The sequence below is a fragment of the Oryzias latipes genome, chromosome 4, assembly GCF_002234675.1.
Source record: "Oryzias latipes chromosome 4, ASM223467v1".
In the NCBI taxonomy this organism is placed as follows: Eukaryota; Metazoa; Chordata; class Actinopteri; order Beloniformes; family Adrianichthyidae; genus Oryzias; species Oryzias latipes.
In genome coordinates this window covers 2,448,397-2,463,184 of record NC_019862.2, presented here as the reverse complement: position 1 = coordinate 2,463,184, position 14,788 = coordinate 2,448,397, and the positions used below count along the sequence as shown (strand labels likewise).

Sequence of the window (14,788 nt, the reverse complement as noted above, 5' to 3'; positions counted from 1 at the left end):
CGGTTTCCATGAAAAAGGGAAAAACATCAACATGTGTGTGAGATTGCTCCAGCTTGTATATGTAAAGAACTGCTGTTACTTTTCCAAGAAAAATGGTGCTAGCCCCTGACCAACGCTGCAGAGAGATGGTTAGTGATGACAGAAGGTCTGAGTTCTTTGAAATGACATAAACACCTTTTCTGAATGTAAAAGAACACTGAACAAACTCTGTTCTCAGTTCAGTAGAACAAAAGTACAGTCAGTGTGGGATATTTGATAAAAACCTATTTCATTAAAAGGCAAGGAAATAGAAACATGTTGTAAAGGAATTTGTCCAAGAAACCCTGAACATCTTACCATACTTTACCTAAAGGAAAATAGAATATAAAATGAATATAAAATAATGACATTGTGATTCTGTAATAACCTAAAAATTCCTGTCAAATATTTGTTTGGCATGAACTTGATGTTGAAGTGAGTACAGACTTTGGCTGAAACTGGGCTATCACATTTCATTTTATCAGTTCATTTACACGCACTAGCTGCCTTTCCATTGACTATGAATTTGCACAGCTTGGATTTGCGATACTAAATTTGCTTAATGGAAACACGACAATTTAAAAAAAAAACTCACATTTATTGAAAAAAGACTTCAGCGCTTGGAGGACGTGGTTTTTGAGGAGCATCCAAATACACATATTTCTCCAAACAGCAACAGAAACACTTTAAAAAAATTAAATAAGTCACGTGACCAACAACCGGATGGCGATGCGCTTCTTGGAATGAACTGGCTGCCTTGGTCACTGCACAGTGGGTGTTACAAGACGTCCCACAGCATCACACAGCTCATAAATAGTTGAGCGTGTCGTGTGGAATTGTTGGATCCACAGCTCCTCTGTAAAATCAACAACCACCATTTCCCAAAATGGCTTCATCCGTAGCCCCTCCCACATGAAAGGAGCTCGCCCCTCCGCGGCCTGAAGAAGACGGCAACATCTCCTTTAATAGATAATGATGAGCACTAGAAGCAGAAATGTGAATGTATCTGCTGTCAATCAAAATATTGTTCACATCCGTGTTTTTTGAATGATTTATCATGTGAGTTGGTTTGTGTTTGTTTGCATAATTATGATTTAATGAAAACAGTGTAATTGTGAAACTGTGTATTTTTTAACATTTCATGTTTGATGGAAACACAACTACTGACTTTTTTCAAACTGATTTGTTAGACAGAGGTAAAATAAATAAATGCTTGTTTGTCTAAGTGTATAAAGAACTTTACACCACTGCTCTAGTCGTTGCATCACTCAGCCCTCTATTCAAACACTCAATATTCTTAGTGAAGTGGAAAATGAAGCTCTCCATGAGCCCAGGAATCCCTGAGTTTGTGGGTCTCGTACGTCACAGAGAGAAGCCTCGGGGTCAAATCCCAGCAGGGATCTTTCTGTGAGGGGTTTTCATGTTCTCCCCATGAATGTTTGGGTTTTCCCCGGGAGCTCCAAGTTCTTCCCACATTCTTCCAACATGCATTATAGGCTGGTTGGTTACTAAATTGTCCCTTACACACTTGTGTGTGTGGCTGTTGGTCTCTGTGTGTTCCTGGGATGGACTGGAGGACTGTCCAGAACTGGACAAAAAGGGGGTTTATGACATGGATGGATGCTTCTTTTTGATGGCTAGAACACCCTTAAAATAATTGGAACCATATAGAAGGTGAGGAGTGCTGGAATTAGTGCAAAAAGTAGCTGCTGAACAGGAGCACAAGTCAGAGGATGATAGAACACAGCAAACTGTGCAGTTTTCCTCTCTGAGGATATACTCCTAAATGTTCTTCAAACATTCTTCAAATCAGCAGCCAGATTATGATGTATCTGGTCAAATACAATGTATAGCCGCTAGAGGTTGTTTTATATATATTTTTTAACAACAAAGATTTTTAATTATAGCATAATTTTTTTAGTTTAAACAGCAAAATGTGTAACTTCATATTATGGGCAAACATTAAAATATTACCTGTCAGGAACAGGGGGTATTTCAGAAAGCAGGTTATGTGAGTTACCATGGTAAGTTTGAGGCTAAGGAAGTTGATAACCTCATCTTTCGATTCCAGAAATGGAGGTATGTTTCAGGGTATGTCAAGTTGTCATAGCAACTAATGCTCTGAACATAACCTGGTCTGGAGCAGGTTTAGTTGAAGGTTAGTTTGTTTACAGAGAGGTGAAGCAGCATGGCGCGTCCATTTAAAGATGATTTAGTGGATGAAGAAGCTCAGATAATACTTTTTCCACCGTGAGAGGGTGATAAGACCACATATGGATGTTGGAAAGATAAACTTTGTTGATCTAACTTAGTTATTTGCTTCAGTTAAGATGAATCATTTTTTGAGTCCAGTCAATTAAAAAATTACACGTAGTTATCAGTTATTTTACTTTCATTCAAGTTAATTCAATCAAGTAGGTGTAACTTTGGTGCTGCTGTTAGATCGGCAAGGAATTGTGGGATACCATTCCCTTTGCCTGTCTGGACGGATTTGGGTTTAAGTGTGGGTTTTTGTTTAAATATGTTTAGTTGTAGCTGTTTTATGTGTTTTGTCTAGTTATTTTGTCCAGTTATGTTTAATTCTTTCTGCACCATGAGTGAGAGGGAGGAAGAGGATGATGAGATTATTTAGCACCACTCGCGCAGTCTGATGAAATAAGAACTGCAGTCAAAGTTAGAGTCATGCATGCATTTTTCATATTGCAAATTCCCCCCACATAATTCTTTTCACTGTTTTAAAAATGAGAATATCTGCAGCCTCAAACTCAAACTGTTTAAACTTAGCAGTTTGAACATGCTTTCTGGAATACCCTCCTGGTGGTGGAGGACCAAAATGCAGGAGACCAGGAATGGCAACAGATAGCAAAACATTTAATAAACAAACTGAAACATGACAAATTCATGGGGAGAAACAAAAAGGTGACAAAGTAGTAAAGAGAAGATGACCTGACAAGGATGATCCAGACACTTAAATGGGCTGAGGGCAATCAACTGAACTGAGGACAGCTGTGGATCATGAAGCTGAAACTGGTGTGACTGACAAAAAGGAAACCAAAAACATGAACAAGAAAAACAAAACCAAACTAAACATAAGAATCCTTCCATTACCCTGCAGAGAACTGAATTATTCTAATGAAGCTTTCCCTAAACAACTGTCTTTGTGACAAGAATACTGCATGAGGTCAAACCGCAAGTGTCAAGACTTCAAGTAAAATTATACGTTTGTTTTACTTGTAATTTAACCCCTTGATGCATATTGATGAAAGTGTGCATCAAACCACTTTGGCTCCAAAATTACCTTAATTTAGCATCACATGAAACCAAAAACACAAGTTTTTTTTTAATCAATGGAAATAAATTCAGGTTTTCAAGAGATTAATGTCCTCCCTCTCTAAAAATGATGTTCAATCATCAGTATGCAGCAATCACAATTAAACCAAATCCAATCAAATCTAAAACTTGTCTTGTTAACATTTTTCAAATTATGTAAGGTTAAAATTAATGTCTGTCCACACAAGTTTCACATGAACCACATAAATGTGCATAAATGAATGTATTAAAAAATGCATTTGGCTCTTAATTAAATGTGACTATACATCCAAACCAGCCGACTCTTTGTGTGTGAGTGTGAAAAAGATTTCTAGAATATCTGGAATGATGCTTGTTAAAGAAAAAAAGGTTCATTTTTAGTCTAGAACCAAGAGGGGAAAATCATTGAGGGAGGACAGGAAGTCACAGAAGAGGCTATCATGCATTTCTTCCTCTCTTAATGCTGGTTGTTAGCGTGTGATTAATTGCAAGCTGTCCTTAAAATAGGTCACTGCCTACTTTGTGTCTGTCTTTTACACAAAAAAGGGAAGCGGAGGAAGCTGGCTTTGAAAATAAGACGAGGGCAAAAAGAAGGTTTAAAGCAAGAAAAAAAAAGAGGAAAACTGCAGGATTTATACTTTTCCATATGACATTCTGCAGTTTGACATACATTTAAACTTATATAAGTTGATATTGTCGGCATGATATTTGATGGGATGCTAAGCCATGTCTATTCCACCCTCAGCAAAGCATTAAGAAAATACGATGTGCTGTGTGACAGTACGTCAAATGAAGTCATCCTGAACTGTTTCTAAGCCTCTCATGAATGTTCATTGAAGAGCTACTCTTAATACCGACTTGATCACACGTCCAAGAATCAGAATGAAATGTAAATATGAGGGTAAGTAAAGGAAAATGTCATGCTCTATGAGCTGGAGTCAAATGCTAATTCAGCTGGAAGCCTGATGAAAAGGTTGTGCTGACAGAAACGCAGATCGCTGCATTAGCAAACGTGTGACACACACCTTGGGTTTACATATAAACACTTGGTTATCATCTACAGCGAGGCTGTGCTTGGACCCATTGAACCTTGTAATTGCTTTGCTGAGATGTTCAAGTCTTCTCCTTCTATGATAAGCCATATCCTGGGCTTAGCGAGAGCTGCAGTGCTCCAGGCCTTTACAAAGACGTAGTGAAGTGCACAGAGCTAAACTTTGAAGCATGGTCTTTACTGTGGCTGCCAAAGCTCAGTGAGTGTGCAGGGTGAAATATTCATGATGTCACTTCATGACAGACGTTAGGAGGAAATAAAAGATGCATCTTTAGGAGTAGTCCTAGCAGAGGAACACGGGACATTAAATGTTACGTAATTATATAATATTTCATGTTTTATTTTTACTTATGTCCCTTTTTTAGCTAACTGAAGGAAATTGCCTTTCAGAAGCAATGAGATAAACAAAAGTAAGGCAATGTCTGAATTCCCTCCCTAACACATAACTACTGAAAAACTTTAATAGCGTTGTACTATGTAGTGCCCTGGATTTTAAAAGCAACTTGGACATGATGCTCACTACTTTTTTATATTTTAAACGGCAATTATGACGTAATCGATTTCACAAAGTAAAAATCTTGATTAATATGAGCATTTTGAGACGATCATTTATGTGTTCTGAAGATGAAAACATTGATATTTTATTAAAAAATACATTTAAATACTTTTCTTTGCAATGCATTGTGGTCTATATTTGCCAATCTAGTGAGCATCGATGCACACTGGATTTTTGCCGAGACTTCTGGGAAATTTCTAGGGCACTGGATTTTGGAATTTAGATTCCATTGGAATTTAGATTCGGACAGCACTAGAAAATGGCGAACTAGAGTGAGTAGTGAAGGAATTGGGACAGAACCTAAATCATAATTTCTTTGGGCAGACAGATGCATCTAAATAATGTAGTCTATTGACAAAAAGTTCTATGTTTTCATCATTTACTTTTAAAAAAGTGAAACTCATTTTTTATACCTGAAAGAGAAGTTTGGACCACAAAGCAAGAGTCCAGTTTTTCCCCCTTGTACTGCATACATATCTGCTTTTAATTTGGGATCTTAATAAATCCTACTCTATGATTTATTCATAAATTAGAACCATGTGGGCCTGTACTATGGTGCAGTGGTTGGCATTCTCATCTCACAGTAAGAAAGCCCATGGTTTAAATCCCGGTTGGGACATTTCTGTGTGGAGTTTTTATGTTTTCCTTGTTCATGTGTGTTTTTTTCCCGGGTACTCCAGTTTCCTCCCAGTATCCAAAAACATGCTCTATTGGTGATTTTGGTGACTCTAAATCGTCCCTTAGGTGAATATGATGTGTGGTTCTGCAATGAATGGCGACCTGTTCAGGGTGTACCTCGCCTTTGCCCAACAGTAGCTTGGATCCAGCAGCCCAGTCAGCCTGAAAGGGTTTCAATGGTTTTAGAAAATGGAGATTGGATGAAACCCTGGCTGTGTCTGAATTTGTTCACTACTCCTTAACCCCTAAAAGGCTATGTAGTGCGGGAATTTCCAGGGGCCTGGATTTTAATGCTATTCCGACACGTGCTCACCAGGGACATGCGGTCAGGGGAGGCAGGTGTCTTAAAATCTCAGAGTTGGACTTTCAATCAAAATGTGAAGTAATAAATGATGAATGATTAATTAATACTAGTTACAGCTAATTGATTACTGATTAACTTCTTGGGCATTCATTTTATTTGTGGGGTCTAGCGGTTTTTTAGATGACTTTTAGGCTGGAACTGTGACTCTATCTGGCAACACTGCATTAGGTAGTTGCATGTCACCTGTGTGCCCTGCTATTTAAGACAACCTGTGTTCTTCTTTGGCTGCCAGATAGTTTTCATTCACTGTTCCAGGTCTGTACTCTGCAAACTGACACTGTCTGCCTCTCTGACTGCAGCACCCTCAGACGCCCTCCACTGACAGGAGGACTCAGTGACTGCTTGCTCCCTGCGGTCCATATTTGTTAGTACTAATCTGACATATTAAGATGCTAAATAAATGAGGTTTAGGGAGGAATGTCAGTTAAAAATGCCAATGGTGTTTTAACCAGTCTGCTGGCAGGTGTGTATCAGATTGTAGACCCAGTCATTTCAACATCTGAGGAAAGATTTGGTTTTTGGAGAAAATGATCCAGTCATTATTCAGGTTAACTATGGATGTTTTTAAAAACGTAACCATCATAAAAAGTTCTAAAAACAACAAACTGTGAATCATTCATTTGACACAATAGGGGCAAACTGTAGTAGGTCTTCATGCACACTCTGACAACATCCACCCATTTATTTTCCAAACCTGTTTCATCCTTTTAGGGCTACTAGGATTCTTGAACCTATCCCAGCCACTGTTGGGGGAAGGCAGGGTTTTGCCTGGCTGTTTGCCAATCCAATGCAGGCCAATTAAGAGACATCCATGGACTACTGATGCAGATTTTTCAATGGAAAGGAAAGGAAGCAGGGGTGACTGGAGAAACATGCATGCACAGGGAAAACATGCAAAGTCCATACAGAAAGGATCCAGCCTTACGGTGAGATGAGAGTGGCAACTAGTTGCAAGAAAAAAAAACACGAAAAAAAAACAATTGACTTTAGAGATTACTCCCCAAAGTTCACGGAGCAATCAAATTCACCCTCTCTTTTGATAAGATAAAGTTGAGAATTCATGAGACAGTGCCAAGCAGAACAAACAGCTCTGTCACTGTATGAGCTACAATTCCTGTCACAGCAAACACGGGGAGAAGATACAATTCCTGCTCCTGCTGAAAAATAGATAAGACTTGTCTCAATAACAGAGAGATGCTGACCTCATTGCAGTCTTAGATGACTTCAGATGGATTGGTTTACGGAGGTGAGCAATGTGAGCAGGAAATCCAGCCAGCGAGGCAAAGTGAGCCCCATATGGTTTAAAAGTGGGCAAAAAATGTGGGTCATGAATGGGTTTGTCTGCAGTTTCCGTGATGGCCCCACCTGTTAGCCGGCCGCCTGTTGCCGGCAGGGTTCTCTATGCTGCCCACTGGATGGCTGGCTGGCATAGCAAGCCAAATCACTGAGTGCCTACTTAAGCCAATGTGGGAAAACACAGGTGGGGCCACCAGAGAAACTGGGAATAAACCCATTTAGGGCCCACATTTTCTGTCCACTTTTAAACCATTTGAGGCCGGGTAACACTTTATAAAAAGAGTCCTTAATAAACTATTTATAAAATATTAACAAGCACTAGTAATGTTTTAGTAAATTGCTTATAAGTACATTAATTAGCATTTGTAAATGTCTCAAAACTGACTTACAAGTTTAAATAAGCTGTTTATAAATACGTTAAAATATTCCTTAATAAACTACTTATAAGACATTTACAAGCAGGAGTAATGTGGTATCAAGCTGCTCATAAAGACATTTATTAGCATTTGTTAATCCTTTTCACAAGCTATTTATAAATTGCTTGTATGGGATTAATAAATATATTAACAGTGTTCTTATTAACACTTTATTGAGTGTTTTGCAGCCCCCCCAATCTAAAGCGTGACCAATAGATTTAGGCTACTTTCACACTGCAGGCTGAAACGACCCAATTCCGATTTTTTTGCCCCTATGCGACCTGTATCGGATCTTTATATGACGGTCTGAACGACACAGATCCGATCTTTTCAAATGTGACCCAGGCCACTTGAGTATGTGGTCCTGAATCCGATACCTATCTGATCTTTTGAAATGCGACCTCCGTCTGAAAGGCCATGCCACATGAATCCGACCCGTACGTCATTGTTAAGCTACAAACGTCATCATTCTGCATTGAAGTAGACGGGAACGAGAACATAAACCACAACCATGGTGGACAATGCTGCGGAGACCAGTCAGTGGAAGGGAAGCGAGGTCACCGATTGGATTCATATTTGGGGTGACAGCTCTATTCAGGCCAAACTCCAGGGCTCTTATAGCAACCGGGCGGTTTTTGAAAAACAAATTCCAGCGAAATGGCAGAGCGTGGTGTTGAACCTTTCCCGCAATTACTTTTTTCCTTTCCGACCATGGTCAGAAGCCCGGGGGAGACCTTCTCCAGGGCCCAAGGCGGATCCTCCTTCGGGGTTCACTTCCCCGTTCAGACCCTCAGATTCTCCAGAGCGGGTTAATAAGAGTCAATAGTATTTATTCTGGGGGACACTTTCTTTTTTTATCGTTCTCCTTCCGTCATAACACACAACATGATGTGCCCACACTGCCCCCTCATTCTCTACCTCGCTGCACGCGCTCTCTCCTCTCTCTTACACACACGCTGGCGGCCCCAGCACATACACATCCCTATTCCACAACAGTGGGTACAGACGATCCTGGCTCCAATGCGTTCTGAAAATGAGAAGATTGTAATTGTGCTGGTTCCTTTGTGAAAATTAATTTGATAAAGCAAAAAGAGCTCCGCTTTGACAACACTGCTGTTGACATCCATTGTTAACATTAGCTACTTCTGCAAACAACTGTGACGTTGTTCCCCGTTGAGTACTATTGTGCGCATGCGGGTCACTTCTGATCATTTCACGGTCACACAGGAGATCACAAAAATTCCCATTTGATTGGAAATTTGAACGGCCTTGCAAAGAAATATAATTTTTTCAAAAAATTGGAACCGAGCATTAGGCCCTGCAGTGTGAACGTAACCTTAGACTAAACATTGATACACTCAGTAGTTTTTGCTGCAATTCCCTGAAACAGTCATCCATCTCTTCTGGTATTGTCCTAAAGGTAAAGTATTTTGACAGAAGATGTGTGATTTCATTAATGATAAAATTGATTTTTGTTTTGTTTAATTTTTTGAATCAAAGATGTCTAATATAAAAAAATATACAAAAGAACTCTGGTTTACTTTTAAATCTCTTGCTCATTTTTGCCAAATTTCATACTCATAAATGTAAATTCTCTGGTCGAAAACACCGTTTCATTGTATTCTTTGCAATATGGGAATAATAAATATATTAACAGTTCCCATGTCAAACTGGAAATACATTTTTTTAAGTCCAGCTGATATTGCTCAACCTCCAGACTACACCACCTGGATGAACGAGAACCTTCATTGACAGTTTGAGTGTTTTGCAGCATCCTAAACTGTGGGCTATGTTTTGCCACAAAGAACCACAAAGTACAGAATATGAACAATGACCTTTATGACACTAATCAAAGCCACAAACATATAACAACTCTTCAACACATCACAACAATAATGTGAAAGAAGAGACACACATACTGACCTTTACAGATTGGGCCTCAGTACCTTGAACATTTCAAAGTAAATAAATTTTAACAAACTTCAAAATGTTTGCACTCAGATTCTGCCCTTTCCAAGGGGCAGTAACTGTCCACAAGCAATTTATAAATGGCTTGTAAAGATCACCCCCTATTTGGTCATGCTTTAGATTGGGGGGCTGCTAAACACTCAATTAAGCTGGAGGAAGTGGCTGGGCAGAGGTAAGTTTGGGCAACTTTGCTTAGACTGCTGCCCCCGAAACTCAGACCTGGATGAGCGGAAGGAGATTGATGGCTGGATATTTTATCATGCTGGTCATTGCTGGAATGTCCCTTGTGTCCATGTGTTGCTAATGAACCTAAGAACTCATCAAATGTCAGTGATCACATGTTGGTCCATTTACATGTTCTTGTAATTGAGTGGTGATGTGTGACAAAAACGTTAATATACTTTGTTTTTTAATTCAGTCTTTAAAGACTCACTCTAAAGAAAACTGTGTTTTTGGTAGACAAAAAAAATCACTGAAATGGGATGGCCACAAGCTTCCTGCTCCGCTCCATTCTGATCATCCACTGTCAGACAAATAGATCCATGAACGTCTTTGTTTTCCGTGTCTGAGCTGGAATCTGGATCTAAACTGGATAGCTCCAATATTTCTCACCATTTTTGTTGCACCACTAATGTTAGCTTGACGTTGTGAGGGGCTGTAAGCTAGTGAGAGAGTGTACACAAAGCGATGATGGGAAATACAATAACAAGAGTTTCTTCATTGTCTGCATTACTCAACCTGAATTTTGTCTTATGTTCACCTCTGGGATTTTTCTCCACACTGGTTTGTGTCTCATCTGCTTTACATCAGGAGACTCCCAGTTCTTTGACCCGCTGTGGGCAGACTGATTGGTTCTGACTGATGCCAGGAGCTGAACGCTGAAGCCACTGCTCAGCCTTCAGCCCCAGTGAGACAACAGGGCTCAGCTGGAGGCCCATGTTCACTCCTCTAAAGCAACAACACTCTGTTAATATACCATCACACATTTCAGTACTGGGTTGTCTCCATGTCATCCATTTCAAAAGTCTGACAGCAAATATGAAAAAATAGACAAAGGGCCAAGTACATTGCCATTCCTAATTTTACCAAACAAAAGTCTATAACATATGGTTATTGTTTTAGAAGAAACACCTGAAAGGTCTGACTCTGCAAGTCTACTTGCTTTGACCTTTTACAGGACTGACGGCATGCAGATACTAAAGTGAAAGCTTGTGTCAGCCAAAGTAGGGAAATTCTGAAATGTTTTCAGATAAGGCCTGAATGTATTATTGTGATGCCTTCTCACATTTCCCTGCTGCTCTGCACACACAGACTCCACAGAGTCAGGCTGTATTATCTCTGGCAGTGTTTTTGACAGACTCTCTGTCTGCGTCACTCTTTTTCAGAAAGCTTAACACAGAGGTGAAGTTGTTCTTCAAATTACTCTAAAAAAACTCAACCCAGAAATCAAAAGGAACCTCTTCCTGAGCAGTGACCTGAGCTTTATCGATTTATTGTATCTGACTGACAGACAATAGTAAACTATCTCAGTGAAGGAGCATGAAATAAATGAAAAGAACACTCTTCTTTTGCAAACTGCTTTAGGTCACTCAGATTTCAGGGAAGTGTGTTCCAAACTGCTGTTTGAGATATCTCCACATCTGTTCTGAGGGTTTCATGTCTGGACTCATTTCAGAACTCTGCAACCATTTCTGTGAGGTGACATGACCTTTGGTGGAGATGCACCCGTCTGACTCTGGTTACTATGCTGTACCCAAACATTCTTTTGTAATCATCAGCATTGATGATACTGATCACAAAGTGAAGGAAACTAGCACCCCCAGAACATCTCTGGACCTCCACTGTTAGACTCCACAGCACAGACTCTCAGAGGGATTGCAGTTTTGTCACATATATCAAGCACACACACTCTTGTTTTTATTTACTCGTCCTCTCCAGCAGCTGAGCAAACAGATCAGAGCTTAGGGCCTCTACTGTTGGACAGATGTTACTGTTACAATAGAGAGTTATGAAGCTGTTAACACATCAGGTGTATATTTGGATAAACCCCTTTAGTTTTGGAAACTAAACTTTTTTTTTTAATACTTTCTTGAATTTCATTTAGGACAGTTGGAGGATGAACAAAGAAACACACAGGAGGAAAGAAAGTCATCTACGTTTGCATCCATTTCTTTCTAGGATCACAAACACTCTGCTCAGTAGAGTGCCAGATGTGTCAGCTGCCCAGTGTTTCTCTACAAAGTTCCAACAGCTCACCTCTAGCTGTTTGCTGTGCTGAAATTGCCAGATAAATCAGAAATCCTCATTTGCTATAAATTCAATTATCAAAAGTCCAAATAGATACACATCTTCAACCTTTCCCAGAGACAGTTGGCACAGACACACCATTCTCCACCTGTCCCATGCACTTCATCTCCCAGCAACCCCAGCGCACAGTTTCTGAATGCTGCAAACTTGACTCTCATTTGCAATCATTCATGCCAAAGCTCTGCACTGAGCCTCACTCAGTGTTAAGTATTGTTTGTGCCAATCTGCCTGGATCTCCGAGCATTATATCTAGACCTGATCCTCTGATTCCTGACCCTGTTTAGTCTCTGACTCTGTTTGCCTGCCGCCTGCCCCGAATCCCGCCTGGATGCTGACTACTCCTTCCTCTTCTCTGCTCCCATGCTTATGATTGACCCCTGCCCGCATGACCCTGATTTAACTTTGTGGACTGTTAGCTGAGCTAATAAACCTGCTGCAATTGAAACCAGTCTGCCTGTTCTAGTCACACAATACCTTGTCAAACATGGAACCAGCAGCAGGAGTTCCTATAGCAACAATGAACTTGGCAGGGTTTGCTACTTTATTCCTGGAGCATAATCGCCAGCTCAATCCTCTAACCTCTGCGACCAAAGCCATGTCGCAGCCAAGTCTGCAAATCAACCCGCCTGTTAGCGACACCTCCGCCGCAACTCCTCCGGTCGCTCAGTCATCTTGAACAACTGCCAAAGGTGGCACACCAAGCCCACCTCCCGCTCACAAACCGGGACAGAGAATGGCAGTTTCGGTTTTAAGTTCAACCCGAACCCGAACAACACGTGGGGTTCCTTATGCAGTGCAATCTGTTTTAACCCCAAAAACCAAGCCTCTATCCTTCGTAAAAGTGTCACTGGTGTGCTCCCTCTTGACCAGAGAAGCGCGAGAGTTGATAGCTGTGCTCTGACTGAAGGATCGCCACTCTATGTTGCACTCACAGCTCGTAATTAATCGCTTCACAAGATTGGATCGAAATTAAGGGTTGCTATGAAAACAGTCCATTTTAACCATAGAAAGACACCAAAAGAGAAGCTTAGCTGCAGGAATCAAATTGGAGGATGGCGGATTATACCATATGTGTTGATATTTGTTCAGGGAAACAATTGTATACAGAGCTGATGCAGGGACACAGCAGTTGACTGGTGGGATTAAGAGGCTTTGAAAACACTAACAAAAACAATAAAAGACACATTCAAGACAATTGAAAGAAAGGAAGACAAAAAGCACATGTCTGATAGACTCAAAAAGAGGGGAGGCTAGCAAGAGAAAAAAGGGAGCTACAGCAGCTAGAAAATCAATAGCCTTCTACAAAGTGCTCTTTCTGTCTCTGCTCTAGACAGCCCTTCCAAGGACTCCAGCAGCTAGCTAGACAAACTGAACATCCATCCAAGCACCCAGACTGATAATATGCCACCCCAGCCTGGCCCTGTCACATACACACTTCAACTCACTGGATTTTCTCCTCCAAATTTAAACCTCTAATTTGGATGCGGGCTGGCTGCCATGTTATTGATGTTGCCAGAGGTCTGATCCATCTTGAGTCCGGGACAAGGCTTTAGTCAATATGACTATAACTCAGGCACCCTGCTCTCAGTTTGTCAGAGAATTACGCTGGCATGGTAAGGACCGGATAGACAGCTCACACTGTACGCTCCAGGATGCTTGATCACCTCAGTGCTGGATATAATACATCCAAAACATAGATGCTGCTACTGAATTGTTGGAAGGTCCCTTGGTACTGACTTTAATGACGTCAAATGAAATTGAAAACTCAGAGTAGAAAAAAAACAAAGCAATTGTTTAACAAAATAACTGAATAACAAGCTCCATTAAAATTTGTTTTTTCAAGGGATTATGACATGTTCTCCTGAATGAAAACTGATCTGATGGTGCTGCTTCCAATTATTTAGTTACTTTTGAGTATTTGTCTAAAAATCTGTGCTGCTTTAGCTTTAGGGAAGCATGAGAGAGAATTGGAAAACGGGTATTATATCAGTCTTATCACAGCAGAAATGCCTAAATAGGACCTGGAAGGGTCTGGAACTGCTCTGTTAACAAACAAAAGGAAACTGAAATAGAAGGAGTGGAAAAAGAAAACTGCAGATGAATCCACAGAACTGTGTCAGTACAGCATCTGAGCCTTTGATTAAAAATGCCTCGGTCTTTCTACCGACCACAGATCCAGAGTGTGCCCCTCTTCCTCTTCCCTGCTATGGCCCTGTTTTTTCCTGCCAGTACTGTCCCTTCATTCTGCCCTTTCCCTGCATCTCCCTGATGTAACAGAGAGAAAACCCTCACTGTAATTTCCCCTGTTGTAAAAAGTGACAACTACAAAAGGTCACACTGAGGAAGGAGCCTCGCAGTCACTCAGCAAAGGGGCAGAAAGTCAGCGCATTTAAACACCAACTTGATTAAGACAAAATGTCCTGTTTTTGCTCTGACTTGCTGTCTTTAATGCAGCCAATGCCAGAATGAGGCTTATTATATTCTAATGATGAATAAGAATGGAATAAAAAACTTTACTAACAAAAGTGTTTTAGAGTTTTTCCCTTCCAATTTGCATGAATAAGTTAAATTTATAATTTTTTTCAGGCCTCTAAAAGCCTTGAAAAAAATAAATAAATGAAGGGCTTTGACAGTATTTATCACATTATTTGTCTATGTGAGTGAATAGCTATTTTATTTTGGCTTCTTCGGCCTGCTCCCTGAGTTACTCACAACATAGCTTCATCACAGCTGCCTTAGACTTCTGAGTAATTTTCCTCAGTTCATGTGCCGTCCGGGGTTTATGTAGGACTTCCCAAACTTGACTGTCACTTTTGATTTTCACC

General features: G+C 40.4%; 1 protein-coding gene across 1 annotated transcript in view; it reads right to left on the bottom strand.

The window, feature by feature from the left end:
* ncan (neurocan) overlaps window positions 1-14,788 on the bottom strand; it is a 132,727-nt gene that overhangs the window by 64,280 nt on the left and 53,659 nt on the right. The gene's annotated exons all lie outside the window — the stretch shown is intronic.